The sequence below is a fragment of the Cupressus sempervirens genome, chromosome 6 (genome assembly GCF_028749045.1).
Source record: "Cupressus sempervirens isolate cs-2001-9-10 chromosome 6, ASM2874904v1, whole genome shotgun sequence".
In the NCBI taxonomy this organism is placed as follows: Eukaryota; Viridiplantae; Streptophyta; class Pinopsida; order Cupressales; family Cupressaceae; genus Cupressus; species Cupressus sempervirens.
The window spans coordinates 191,718,780-191,735,194 of record NC_143123.1 but is presented as its reverse complement, the minus strand read 5'-3'; positions in this window follow the sequence as shown (position 1 = coordinate 191,735,194).

Sequence of the window (16,415 nt, the reverse complement as noted above, 5' to 3'; positions counted from 1 at the left end):
CTTCTAATTAAATAAGAGGGGTTGTTAACTGAATCAATTGATTGTTAAGAGTTCGTGTAACCGCCTTCTTGGCATCCATGTTTCATGTGAACTTACTGTATCAACTTAGTGCACTTAAGTTTAAATAAATACATTTAAAATATTAAAAAAAAAAAAAAAAAAAAAAAAAAAAAAAAAAAAAATTTGGTGTGTTTTTTTGGCCATAATTTTTGGGCATGACATAATGACCCTAATATTCATCAAGGAAGACCAACAAGGTGCTAATCTCATATTGGTTTTGACATATGAGTAACAATATACTTAAGTCATTTGCTTAGTTCATGCCAAATAAGTAATATATATCGAGCATAAGTTTCTAGATAGTATATGCCGAGTGAGAGATATACAATAAGTGCTAAGTCATTTAGATGTTGAGTGATCAATGGATGCTGAGTCATTTAGAGGCCAAGTTACAACATTGAAGTTGCAGTTGATGTCGAGAATTAGGGACTTCAAGTGTCAAGTAATACAGTTTTGACATAGTTGTTTGTAATGACACAAACTACTACGTAAACCATTTTGGAGCTCACTTAAGGATTATTTTGTGATCTTAGATGATAAAGATGCATCTTTATTGAGAATCCCTATACAGTACATATAGCCAATCAGAAAAAGGGAAGGATTAAGCTTCGATATGGGTGAATCACAATCGTTGATTCATACCTAACCCTAAGTCACCTAGGTCTTCTTAAGGAGGAAAAACCCTAAACTTTTTATGAATGTAGAAGGAGCAAACATAGAAGTTTGCATGTGCAAATAGAGCATTCATGGTGAATAAGGCATGGTGAATTGAGATACATTATAGAATCAATTACAAGAGAATAGAGGAAAGGAATTAGAGGAGAGAAGAGATACATATGATCAGAAAGATCAAGGATACATGCAAATAGGTGATTTTTTATCTACCAGTAGAGTGCTAACCGCAGGATTATTGTTGATAAATTCTAGCAGGTGAATCAATTAAATCGCTTAATAGAGTAGACTTACCAAGTTTTTGTAAATCCTTTAAGAAGGTTCTTACTTCATTGTAAGTTAAAGTCATTTTACTAGGAACACTCCTAATAGGGTGTTGCAATCCTTTAATAGGGTAAGATCTAACAATCTTGTAAGCCCTTAATAGGGAAGACCTTTTATAGGGTAGATCATGTTTCATGATCAAACATTGTAACTTTTATTGGATACACTTTAGTACTATAGTAGTGGAGATTTGTGGGTGTCATCCCCATCCCAGTTTTACCTTCTCATTGGAGGGTTTCTAGGTAACCAAATAGCTTGTTTCATACATGTGTTGAATGTTTATTTACTTTCAAGTTATGAATGTATAAGCTTAATTTGATATTTTAGTTTACAGGCATAGATTGTGAGATGGATGTGTGGTGAATGATTTTAAGGTTGAAGTTTCAAGTGCTGATTCACCCCCTCTTTAGGGTTTACTTTTCCCATTGTATTTTCAACAATTGGTATTAGAGTCTTGTTCTTTAGAAAGTAAAGCTTTGTAGCTTTGAGGAAAGATTTTGGAGATGAAAGTGTACAAGTTGGGAAAGAGGAGAACCAGAAGATTGAAATACAACTTTCCTGACATTAGCTGAATGAAGCAATAGATAATCTAAAGCATTCACTCAAGAGAGGGAAAGATATAGGTATTGAGGAGAATGACACACAATACTAGGAGATTGACACTATTGGACTATTTACTAAAGGAAACACAAGTGAATTTGATGCAGTAGCTGTAGATCTAATGGATCCCTAAATGAAGAGGTCAGCAATCTCAAAATAGAACAATAAGTCCAGTTAGTATTGTAATGCGAGGAGACTAGGTAGAAGAAGAAAGCTGAAGAAGATAAAGTCATGATTGAAGATGACAAAATGATATTGAGCAATAGACTGGAAGATAAGACATCAAAGGTGAATAGGATTGCTCACATGTAATTAGAAACATTGAATCAAATGGTGATTGCATATCATGAATTGAATGGAAAAGATATTGAGATCACAACACTAATTTTGTAGAATGAACCGCTGAGAAATGATCGAAAAAGAGAAAAAGAATTTCTTAAAGTTTCAATAAACATAGTGAAGCCATCAAATATTTTGAGCAATTGATGAGATCTCCTATATCCAATAGTGATACTACTAGATTGGATTATATTAGTACCGAAGAAGGAGAATCATCTAAAAGTGGTGAACAAAGGAATGCCAATGGTAAGAACTAAAAACCTACTTGTCATAATTGTGGTAAGATAAGTCATACTGCCAATGCTTGTGGGAGAAAGACTACAAATCAAAATCCTAATCAAAAGTTCATGGGTCAATACCACAAACAAAAAAAATAAAGACATCAGGCACATGAATGTAGAACCAAGACCATAAGCACACAATGATTTTAAGGATTCTTCTAGAACTGTTAGAAGCATGGACATAGAGCATATGAATGCAGATCCAAGCCCAAATGGTCGTCAAAAAAGAAGACAAAGGTGACACATAATGAAAAATCTTATAATCAGGATTATAATACGAATTATAGTTGTCACTATTGTCAAGAGTATGGACATGTTCTTGAGAACTGCATAAAACAACATTTTAGAAGTGACTAAAAAAGATGGTTGAGTCAAACTACATGTTTTAGTTGCTTAAAGAATGGTCACATGAGTAGGAATTGTCCAACAAGGTCAAGAGCACCAAGAAATGAGTTCTACAAAGGCAAAGGAAAGGAAAATGTTGATAATGTCAGAGATGAGATGAACACAACATGGAAGAGAAAGGAAGATTGCAACATATCAAGTTTAGATGGAATCACTTCACCCAATGGGTTAGGTAATCACACCACCTCCAATTAAGCAATCAAAATGTATGTGTGGGACTGATATTTAAAAGATATACTATACATCAGTTCCAAGGATTTAGTTCTAAAAATATTATATTTTCATGAAGAAAGATGCAAAGTGTTGTTTAGAATCTGGAAGAAATCTATAAGTTTTGTCAGTTTTCATGTTACTATCGAGCATGAAAAGTTTCACTTAAGCTATCGAGTGAAATCTAGTAAATTTTGAGCTATCGTATGTGATAGTGTTGACCGAGCTCATAGTGGCTTTCGAGCATAAAGAAAACTACATTGAGTTTGAGTGAGTTGAAATTTCTATTCAAGTCAAGCTTATAGTTGTGTAAGTATTGAACATTTGTAAAGTTTTATGTTATATATGATCAATTTTTGACTCATTTGAGATCATTCAACTATGGAGAGAGAACAAAGAGCTAAAGGAAAATTGAAGATATCATTCCAAGCATTTGTAGAGTGAATTCAACCACTGTTCGACACCAGTCATCATATTTCTGAAGGTATTTATCATGTATTAAGCTATGTTGTTTGAATTTGTGCAAACCCTAGGTATTAAATATGGTGTCTAGTTCTTTTGCTACTAAGGTCAAAGAGAGAAAGGATATTTTAAATATTCAATTAATCAACAATGATATTAGATAACCAAATTTCAAGGTAATTGTTGACATTTCTTATAAACAAGACTAGTCTTGTGTGGTATCCATGATACCATCACAAGTCTTAATGATTCAAGATGTGAGATGTTGTCACACATGCAAGGTGGGTAGCATAGGTGACATGGAAATCAAAGACCTATATGAAAAACTATGTGAAATTGCAATATTGAAGGAGAACTATAATATTGTAGACAGAAAAGGGTTAACTAGTGCTCTAGTTTCCCCAACATTTTTAAGAAAGAGTGGATAAATATTATTTGAGAAGAATTAATGACAATTTTCTATGATTAGAAGATGAACCTATCAAGATTACTAAGAAGATTGCAGAGAGGGTAACAAGGTATCCAATCCTAGACAGACCCAAAACTATGAAAAGTGATACAAAAGAGTTTATTAAGAAAAACACAAGGGTAGTGTGGAACAAAAGAGGAATGAAAATTGATACCATCACATATTCCCTAATTGCTTTTGCAGTAAGGATTATTTCACATAGATTCTTTAAATCAAGTAGGTTGAATAGTGTACCTGTATTATTGTTGAGGTAGGCTACAAGATAGTGAAGAAGGATCATTCTTATAACCTTGCCAAGTTGCAATTGCAACTATTATAAGAAAACTTGTGATCCATAAGGAAAACCAAGATTACACAATGCAAGTTTGGGTCAATATTTGTATGTATATATTTCTATGTTTAGAACACATTTCCTTCATTTGTTAAAGTTGCATGGAAGACAAATAGATCTATTGTAGTACAAATAGGTGAATTCATTAAGTAAATTAGAGAGAAGTTTGAGTCTATTATGACTAGTTATTTTGAGGATTTTAAGAAGTCAATGAAACAAAGACATAGGATTCTAGTCTCACTAGTTGAAGAATATTTTAATGATGTTTTTTTCTAGTTGATACTGATTTCACATATGTACACGTAGTTTCAAGGGCAAGATTGTTGGAATTCTTTTAGAATAACTCGGGGTGGGGGGGGGGGGGGGGTTGTGAATCAATTATTCAAGGTCTAGATGTACAAATAAAACTTTTCACAATTTAGTGAACCCATAAAACATTCTTAACCATGCAGGCATTCATTTTATGTTAACCAAAACTAATATGTTACTATTAAATTAATATGCAGAAATGCAAAACATGAAACACAACATATCCATCAACACATTTGACATAATGATTTTAATGTGGAAACCCAATTTTCTAATGACTGTTAAGTCAACCTTTCTCCAAAGGATTTACCATGCACTAATACAATTGTTAGAAAGTAATAGTAGAGCTTTGATCTAGTACAACTTACAACCTTACTTGCAAATTACTGATCACTATTCAGTCCTCAACTTTACTTGGCTTCCAATCTTTACATCTCTGACAACTTATTCACCCTTCAAGCATTCATCTTCTTTAAGTCTTCTTGCTTAGTTCACCATTTGGTTCACTAGATGAAGCAAACCCCTTTCCTTCTCCTTGTTAGATTTTCACATCTAAAATTGTCTAAACTATTTGCTTTATGACCATACATCCCTACATATAGGAAATTAGAACTCTTTTCCCACTCATTATCGATCACCAAAATTAGGGTTTTCAATGGATTAGGTAGGATACAATATATCTACCCCATATCTTATCTTTTCTAGAAACTTCTTCTAGAATCCATTTGAATTCACCTCCAAAATAGTTTACATAAGATTTTGTGCCACCGACTCATCAATCTTATCTTCCTCCTGATTTACAAGTTCTCCAAGAAAATAAGCTTGTTGACTTTTATTTGGCGAATCTTCGATCTTTTCATAATGCAATAGCTCGACATTTTCTATTTATTGATGCTCAACACATACTATGTTACTCGACATTTACTATAAAATCACTCAGCATCAATTATATTTTACTAGAGCTTTCCATCAACTGAAAATTACTCGGCATCAACTAGCTTGCTTAACACTACTAACTTGCTTGACATCGACTAGAATTTTCTTTCACTTGGGTCCAACTGACTTTTTGCTTAGTTTGCACTAACTTTTCTCAACACCTACTATCAACTTGGTCAAGCTTGACAAATGAACTTTGTTCAACCTTATTCTTTTGATCTTTCTAAGTGTAGCTAGTCATTTTGCAACCTCAAGTAGATCAACAATACATTATGTTATCACTTTCTTAACTGATTCTTTGCACTTCAATACATAATCATAACTCAACCTTTCTTCTAGGTACTTTTTTTTACATATTGTTGATCAAATCCTTCTCATTAATCAACTAAGTGATAGTGCTTGAAACATATAAGCAATTGTCTTACCAACATGTAGCAGGTTTGACATTAGTGACAAAACAATGATTGAAACACACACTCTTCTTCTTTCTACTCAAATGATCTTTTCAATCATATATCAACAATCTCCTTTTTTGGCATTGATGGCAAACCAAACTGATCAACCGGTCAAACAAATGATGAACATCTTGTTCCACCAAACTAACTAGGTTAAAATAGTAAGGCAATACCAAAAAGAAAATTTGGGATTAAAAAATCTTCCTCTATTAGCCTTTCTCCCTTTATCAACAATTTTCTTCTAATTAGGTTACAAAATATAACATTCTCTTCTTTCATGGATCAGCAGAATATCTCCCTCTTTTTGTTTTGATCCTTCCTCTGATTGCTTTCTACTTTATCCCTCTTTCTTTCTTACCAAACCATTCTATAATTACTTTCTCCCTCTTTGACAACAATATCAAAGACATATACTTAACACTTGGCATCTTTGTTGTATGCAGATAAAGACTTTTGTAGGTTCTTCAATTTTCTCCCTCTGTCATCTTGCTTATGACTGATTTGTAAGTCCAGCTCTATAATTACTTTAGGCAGTCCCTAAAGTAAGATCCTCTGCATCAATTTGAATGAAATGAATGTCAGCTTGTTTGACATAGGGTACTCCCTTTGTCTTTTATATAGCCTTTGATAGGGCTATCACCCCTAGTTTACCTCTTAGATACTGATCATAAGCATCCTTAGGTAATGCTTTGGTGAAGATGTCAACAATTTGCCCTTTTGTGTTAATGTATTCCATCTTCACCTCTTTTTCTTGAACCAATTCCCTTACATAATGATACTTTATTGCAATGTGCTTTGTCTTTGTATGCATTACAAGATTCTTTGATATATTTATAACACTTGTATTATCACAATGAAGTGTCACTAGTTCTGTGATTTCTTCCTTCATTCCCTTAAGTAGCTATTTGATCCATACAATGTTTGTGCAATTGATAGTAGAAGCAAGATATTCTACTTCAATAGTAGATTGGGAAGTACAACTCTATTTTTTGCTACTCCATGTAACAAGTATTTTGCCTAAGAAGAATGCTGCTCCACTGGTGCTTTTACTGTCATCAATATTTCTAGCCCAATTAGCATCAGTGTAGGCTTCTAGTTCAAACTTTTCACTCTTCTTATAGTATAAACCATAGTCTTTTGTTCCTTTCAAGTATCTCATTATCCTTTTCACATCCATCAAGTGATTCTCTCTAGAGTTAGTAGAGAATCTTGCAACTATCCCCATAGCTAATGCAATATGAGGTCTATTGTGTACTACATATTGCAATTTGCTAATCATGGATTCATATAATGTTTGATTGACCTCAGCTGAATCATCATTCTTTGATAGCTTGCGTGCTATCACCATATGTGTACTTACTAGTTTTGAGGCCTCTAGTCCAAATATCTTCAATATCTCCTGGACATATTTTGATCGAGTGATATATACACCATATTTCATCTGATAAACTTGTAGTCCAACAAAGAATTTGATCTCACCAAACATTGACATTTCAAACTTTTGCTTCATCTGATTTGAAAAATCTTTACACAAAGCATCTTGTCCTCCAGATATTATGTCATCAACAAATATTTTAGATAATAGTATACCTTTCTCTTTATCTATCTTCATGTATAAATTGTTGTTATGATCTATCCTTTCAAATTTAACCTTAACAAGATAAGTATGAAGTCTCTCATACCATGCTCTTGGTGTTTGTTTCAATCCATACAGGGCTTTGTGCAATCTACATACTATGTTCTTATTATTCTTATCCACAAATCCTTTTAGCTATTCTATGTACACATCTTCTTCTAATATGCCATTCAGAAATGCAGACTTGACGTCCATCTAATAAACTTTGAAATCTTTGTATGTAGCATAAGCAAGCATAATTCTTACTACTTCTATTCTTGCAACAGGGGCAAATGTTTTAGTATAATCAATTCCTTCTTCTTGTGCATATCCTTTGCAAACTAGTCTTGCTTTGTTTCATGTCAAGTCACCATTCTCATCTAGTTTGTTTTTGAATACCCATTTTGTACCAATCACATTCTCGTCTTCTGGTCTAGGAACTAGACTCCAAGTCTTATTCTTTTCTATTTGCTGAATTTCTTCTTCCATAGCTTTGTACCAGTCATCATTCTCCAATGCATCTCTCACTATCTTAGGTTTCTTCATGCTTAACAAACATGATTCACCTCTCAATCTATTTCTTGTCATTGGCCTTGCATCTTTGTCTCCAATTATTTTTTTCTGTAGGATGGTGTCTTTTGACATATTTGGATAGTCTAGGTTCAGTTCTTGTGGATGCATTATGTCTTTCAGTTTAAGTATCACTGTGTGCATCTTTGTTAGGTGTTTCGTCATCTCTTTCAGTGTGCTAATCTCAGAGTCAGATTATGAATTCTCCTCATTCTACAACTCAACATCTGAATATAACTCGACATTCACAAGATGTGACTCAACAATTGTTAAGACTTGCTATTGGTTTGCTGCATGCTTTGTAGCTTCTTCTTCACCAGGCATTCCTTCATAGTAGTATACAAATGACTTGTAATCTTCTATTTCTTTTTTAGGTTCAGCTTTATATGCGTTTGTAAACTCATCAATATTTACATTTGCACTTTCCACAATTTTGTTAGTGTTAGTAATTAAACACTTATAAGCTTTACTTCTTGTGGAGTAACCAAGGAATATACATTCTTCACTCTTTGCATCAAACTTTCCACTCCAAACATCTTTAAGAATATAGAACTTTCTTTCAAATACCTTAAAATATTTCACATTAGGTGGATGACCATACCATAGTTCAAAAGGTGTTGAGTAAGTACCTTTCTTGACTTGCACATAGTTCAAAGTGTATATAACAGTACTTACAGTTTCTCTCTAGTATTTTAGAGCAACATTCTTCTCCATGATGAGTGTTTTGGAGCAATCCATAATTGACTTGTTTCTTCTTTCAACAATTCCATTTTGTGGAGGGGTCCTAGGTGCAAATGTATGTCTCTTGATTCCTTTATCATTACAGAACATCTCAAACTCATGTGAAGTGAATTCACCTCCTTTGTCTGATTTCAAGCATTTCAAACTCTTACCTATTTCTTTTCCAACTCTTGCCAAGTACCATTTAAACATTTGAAAAGTATCTGCTTTTTGCTTTAGAAACATGATTGTCATCATCCTAGACTAATCATCAACAAGAAACATTATATACTTATCTCCTTTATAGCTTTGCACTTCAATAGGTCCACACAAGTTAGTATGAACAATTTCAAGTATTTTCTTAGAGGTATAAGCTTTACTTTTAAAGCTTGACTTTGTCATCTTGCCTAGCTAACATTATTTGCACACTATATTTTCTGGTTTCTTCAACTTAGACAAACCTCTAGCTCTTTTCATGTTGTTGATACTAATTAGATTATCAAAATTTACATGACATAATCTCTTGTGCCAAAGCCATACATCATCAAATTTTGCAATAAGACAAGTAACATCTTCTATATCCAAATAGAATAGATTACTTCTAGTTTGATCACCTTTACCAATCAAGTTTCCATTTGTATCATATATCGTGGCTGATTTGTTTTCAAACTCAACTTTGTATCCCAAATTGTTCAATTGTGATACACTTAACAAGTTATAATTCAATCATTCAACATAATAAGCATTATCACATGAAATCTTGTCTATGAGTTTGATAGACCCTTTCCTTTTTATCAAACATGGTGCATCATTACTAAATCTTACACTATTTCCATCATAACAAGTTAAGGTAATGAAATTAATTTTGTCTCCAATCATGTGATGTGAGCATCCACTGTCAATGATCCATTTGTCATTCTTGTTCACACAAGTCATAAGTGCAGTTACCTCATCCTCATCAAATTTGTCCTTTATTGCAACATATACCACTTCATCATCATTTTCATCAGAGTCATGTTCATCAGCTATGTAGCATGATTTCTTGCTTGTCTTTGTAGTCTCGTCTATCATCTTCTCTTTTATTTTTGTGCTTGCTCCCTTCTTTAAAGTTCTTCTTCTGTGTACATCTTGCTGCAATATGACCAACTTCATTGCAATTAAAACAAATGATAGAAAACTTACCTTTGAATTTACGTTTTCCTTTGTGAAATCTTCTTGCCAACAATGCTTCCAATTGTTCAATGTCTTCCTCATCTGTACTACTATCATTGGATGCATAATTTATCTTTCTTTTCTTCTTTTTTGACTTTACCTCCTCAGAATCCTTTAGTAACAATTTTGCTTTGAAAGTTGATTCAATACTCTCTGGTCTGTAGTTGTCAAAATTAGATAGCTCAAAAGCAGTGAGTCTTCCTACCAGACCTTTAAGGGTTAGATCATTTCCTGTTATGCATCTTAACTCTTGAACTGCAAATACTCTAATAGCATACACAAGCAACAATATTTTCAAGAATTTACTTAACACAATATCATCATCTATTTTACTAGTAGCACCTTTTATTGCACTAACAACTTCTTTTATTCTAGAAACATATTGAGCAATATTCTCACCTTCTACCATTCTCATGTCATCAAACTTACCTTTAAGGCTTTCTAACTTGGCTCTTTGAACATTTTTGTCTCCTCCATAGATGGTGTCTAGGGAATCCCACATTTTCTTTGCATTTTTGAGGCCTTTGATATCATCAAACTTAGCATAGCTTAGGGCTGAGGCAATCTCCAACATCGCCTGATTATGTTCTTTCTTTTTCTTCAAATCTTCAGCAGTTAAGGCTCCTGTTGGATCAACATGTTCTACTAAAATGCAAAATTGTGCATAATCTCCAAGTCCTCCAAGGTGCAGCTTGATCAAACTTATCCATGCTGAAAAGTTATATTTGTTGAGCTTGGGTACCTCTCTTTTTGATATCTTGATCTTTGTGCTTGTAGTACCTTAAAACTAATCTTCTTAAGTAGATGGTTCTAATACCGATTGTTGGAATTTTTTTAGAATAACTGAGAGGGAGGGTGAATCAGTTATTCAAGGTCTAGATGTACAAATAATTTTTTTCATAATTTAGTAATCCCATAAAGCATTCTTAACCATGCATGCATTCATTTTGTGTTAACCGGAACTTATATGTTACTCTTAAATCAACATGTAGAAATGTAAAACATAAAACACAACATATCCATAAGCACATTTGACACAATGATTTAACATGGAAACCCAATTTGGGAAAAACCACTAGTAACATGCTACTCCATTCTCACTCTTCTGAAGTGATGCCCTATTAAAGGCCAACCTTGTTAAAGGTTACAACACATATTGTTAAATGTGACCCGGTTAAGGGATTTCAATCACCCTGTTAAAAGTGAGCCTTGTTAGAGGACTTTAGGCCATTTACTTGGAATGCCACCTTGTTAAAAGATTTTCCAATGATTGTTAAGTTAACCTTACTCCAAAGGATTTACCCTATGCTGATACAATTGTTAGAAAGTAATAGTAGAGCTTTGATATGATACAACTTACAACCTTACTTGCAAATTACAGATCACTATTTAGTCTTCAAATTTGCTTGGCTTCCAATCTTTGCAGCTTTGACAGCTTGTTCACCCTTTAGGCATTCATCCTCTTTAGGCCTTCTTGCTTAGTTCACCATTGTAGACTTCTCGTCTTGGGTCACTAGATGAAGCAAACCCCTTTCCTTCTCCTTGTCATATTTTCACATCCAAAACTCTCTAACATATTTGCTTCATGACTAGACATCCCTACATATAGGAAATTAGAACTCTTTTCCCACTCATTATCCATCACCAAAATTAAGGTTTTTGATGGATTATGTAGGATATAATGTATTTACCCCATATCTTGTCTTTTCTCAAAACTTCTCCTAGCATCTATTTGAATTCGCCTCTAAAATAGTTTACATAAGATTTTGTGCCACCAACTCATCAATCTTATCTTCTTCTTGATTTAGAAGTTCCAAGAAAACAAACTTGTCAGCTTTTATTTGGTGAATCTTTGATCTTTTCATAATGCAGCAGCTTGGCATTATCTATTTACTGATGCTTGACACATATTGTGTTACTCGACATCTACTATAAAATTACTCGGTGTCAACTAGATTTTATGGTCCTCGACATCAACTAAAAATTAATTGACATCGCCTAGCTTGGTTGACACCTACTAACTTGCTCGATATCCACTAAAATTTTCTTTCACTTGTCTCTAACTGACTTTTTGCTTGGCTTGCACTAACTTTGCTCAGTACCTACTATCAACTTGGTCAAGCTTGGCAAATGAACTTTGTTCAACCTTATTCTTTTGATCTTTCTAAGTGTATCTAGTCATTTTGTAACCTCAAGTAGATCAACAATACATTATGTTATCACTGTCTTAATTGATTCTTTGCACTTCAATACATAATCATAACTCAACCTTTCCTCTAGGTACTTTTTGTTACATCTTATTGATCAATTCCTCCTCATTAATCAACTAAGTGATAGTGCTTGAAATATATAAGAAGTTGTCTTACGAACATGTAGCAGTTTTGACATTAGTGAATAAACAATTATTGAAACACACTCTTCTTCTTTCTATTCAAATGATTTTTTCAATCATATATCAAAAAAGATTGTTAAGACCTCTAGGATATGAGATTAATGTGGATGAGACATCTACAATAATTACAACTTTTCTTACAGAAGTAGTAGATAATAAGGCTACTACCGTTGGTAATTATGATTTTGCAAAATCAAAGATAACTATGGACTTGAAGACATCATTGATAATAAGAAAGAAGAACAAAACAGTTAAGAAGCTTAAATAAAAATTTGGTGTAGTATAGGATGATGACGAAGAGGAAGACAATGAAGATGATGAAAAATAATATATCCTTGCTCAAGCACCACTGGCCCTAAACTAAGGTCAAGGAGAAGATCAAGCTAAAGAGGAAGTTGAACTTGAAGAAGGTGGAAATGTAGAAGAAGCCAGTGAAGCACCTATAGCCACAGAGAAGAAAAAGAGGGAAGCTAAAGCTCCAATAGTTAGCAAACCAAAGAAGGTTGTAAAACCTAAGCTTGTAGTTCTAGCCACTAGAACCAACACAAGAGCTACTGCTAAGAAATATCAAGAAGTGGCAAAGCCAAAAAAAAGAAGGCCAATAAAGCTATACAAGATAATGAGTCTAAGAAGAGACAAAGAAGAAAGTACATTGCTCCAACTGAATCAGATGATGAGAGGACATAATGTAATGATAATAGCGAATTCAAATTGACAAGTCACAGTCCTTGTGATTTGGATAATCTATGTGAAAATATAAAGAATAATGTAGATTTAAGTGGATTTTCACATATTGAATTTGGCAGGCTTCGAAAGCTAGAAATGGATAAGGTAGAAGAGTTAGTATATGCCATGATGTAAACATTTAAGATGAATCCAATTGAGGTTGCCAACTCTCTACCAAAGTAATTATATGATAGAGTTGAGCAAAGATGGAAATATAGTTTCACAATAGAGAAATATAAGAGAAAATACACTTGCAAGAGTGATGCCAGATTTAGAGAAATTTGAGATGATAAAGGCCATTAAGAAGTATGCGAGAAGATTTTCTCCAAAGTACTCAGCATTCAATATTTTGCATAATGAAATTATAGATGTTGTTCAATAGAGTACCCAAATATGGAAGATAATTTATAGGCTAAGAAAACCCAAGGCAATTATATAGACACATGTTGAGATCGGTGATAAAAAAGGTGAACAAGAAGTAACTGAGATTACTAAATTTGATACTGGGAAAGAGGCACATGTGGAAAGCACTCAGACAAATGCATATACATAGGAAATAGCTAATGATGAGAAACACACATAAAAAAGTATACTGGATATACAAAAGTCGAGTGGTAGTTGACAAGATGTGACAAAAAAAGAAACTTAAATCATATAGATCAAGGATGTTTCTGAAAATGTGCCTTAGAACATCATCCTTTAAAAGAGGACATGAAGAAGATATTGCTAGACACAACCACAAAGGCACAACTATGTAGTCATCCTATACTGGTGAGTGTAGATGAACTTAAGAAAGTACAGAAGACATCTGCAGAGGTGGAAGCACAAGACATATCATAAACTCCTCAATTTACTATGATAAAACCTACATTACCCATTATAGTGCATCAAAGAAAAGAGAAATCCATGAGAACCATCATAAAAGTGGTGCATAGGGTGTCAGTACCAAAGGTTTTTATAGAAGCAGAGGATGGAACACAAGTTCAAACAGTTCAGGTAGATACTCCTATACATACATCAAAAGTTCAAGGTGCATTTGAAATTAAAAGGAAAGAAGAGGAGAGCATTGAAGAGTCAGACTTGACTACAAATCCTAAGGAGAAATTAGCAATACAAACACTGGTTACTTTGCCAACAACTGCTACTCCCAAAATTCAAGCACTTCATAGGCCAAGTGTAGAAGCTACACCACTGCAGTCATTAAGGCCTAGTCCTAGTACATCCAAGGTAGATGAAATTACATCATTTAGTGATGTCAACTTGAATGAAGTGATTGTTTTACCAAAGTTTGACCTTGAAAGAATTACTATTGAACAAATCAGCATACTATAGGATGCACTTGCAAGGAAAAAGCATTAAAAACTGCTCAAAAGGGAGCATAGGTAGAAGCAAGCATTGCAAGAAATCAAGGATATATTTCTTGATGCATTCAGCCTACTAGCACCTGAAGAAGACAAGCCTATCATGGAGAAGTTGGTAAACATTATAGAACATATCAATGATGCAGACCTAGATTCCAATTTAAAATTACTTGTATTGGCCTAGTATTTCACACCCAAAAATTTGTTGCATTTTATAGTGAAAACCTAGTTGACTCTTTCAAATTTTAGGTTGTGTATGTTAAAATTGGTTTTCCCTAGATTAAAAAACTCAAATTTCATGAAACCCTTATTTGTACCCTAGATTTGAAAAAATAGGGTAGCATTGGTTTATTTTAAAAATACACAGGAAGCTTTTCACCTTAGAAAATATTTATTCCAAATATTTTTGTGTTTATTTTAAAAATAATTTCTTGAAAATCATTTTTACTATTAATCTTTTCTTTGACTGTGGTTTCAACCTTAAGTTGACTCGCTAGTGTTCTTTTGAAAATGTTTTAACCTTGGCATGGTCTATCTTGTCAAACTATTGATCAAAATAAAACCAATGGCAGGCACTTTACTGCTTTGTGAAAATAAATGAGCTTTATGGAATATGGGAAGTGCCTATATGAGACATAGCATGGGCGATGTCATTTCCTTTATGAGCTACAAAAGGTAGGTTTGTCAGAATAGGTCAGAGTTGTCAAACTATTGAGAGGACATGGTGGAATTTTGGAGCTATTTTATTGGATAAAATTGGTATCTTGGACTAAAGTAAAAAGGATTTGTTGTATCGTTGATCATTGGAAGATCGACGACGAGTGCTTTATCACAATATAAAAATGAATGACCTTTATGGAATGCTGGGAAGTGCCTACAAGACACATGAAATTGTTGAGGTCATTTCTCTTATGGGCTACAAAGTTGGAACCATGTTAGAACAATAAAAAAAGTGTCAGAACACTTGGAGGGTTTGCTTCATTTCATTGGATACTATTAAATACCGAGCTTTCCATTAAGAAAATGTGGAGGAACTAACGATCTTGAGAAGATTGATGTAAGGCAATTTCCTACATTATGAAGATGCTTGAGTTTTATGGAATGTAGGAAATCACCTTGATGAGACGTGGCTAGTTTCACAAAAAGGTAATGCAATCATTTCATTTTAAAGATAAGTCATCTGATTTATGAAGATCAATGGCTGTATTTTAAATTTCATAGTGTGATATGAAATATGACTATTGGGACATTAATTTTGATCAATATTGTTTCATTTGAGGCTCAATTTGCAATAATGCTTCTAATTCTTCATTATTGAACATTAGAGTTACAAAATTCTCACAGAGAAAAGATATCTACAGCCAAAGGTGTGTTTTCTAAGGGTTTTGAGTTACCGCAAATGATCTTTCAAAAAAATAAATAGGAAAATTAGGCAAGTGTCTAAAGTTTTTGTTGATTGAGAAAATATACCCACAATAAGATAATTGTTCAAAATTTTGCCACGAAGGAATTTCTCAGAGAAATTAGATTACTTGAAAATGGTTGTGCATGATGATTTTTTTAGAAAAATGCCCCAATCCATAAATGAACTTTCTAGGGGAAAAGAATTCATACTGAAGAACCATAGGTTATTGACCAGTGAAGGCTTTTATGACAAAGCAAATTGGTTAAGAGATGCTGAGACATCTGTTGGGGGTTTAGAGTTTTTTCATAAATGGTTTGCAAAAAGAAAACTTGACACTCCTCTGAATAATGTATGGAAATTTGATATTGGAAAATTAATTATCCCAGGGGTTTTCTTTGATGATGACTTAAAGTATGATCCAATAACCAGGATAGTGAGAATCATGATGGTGATAATCTTTTTATGGTTTCACCAAAATTGATTAGGGAGGTTTTCAAGTTAAACCCTAACCATGCAATGCATGAGAAAATAGACAGGAAAGATTTGTAGGCTAGGTATGAT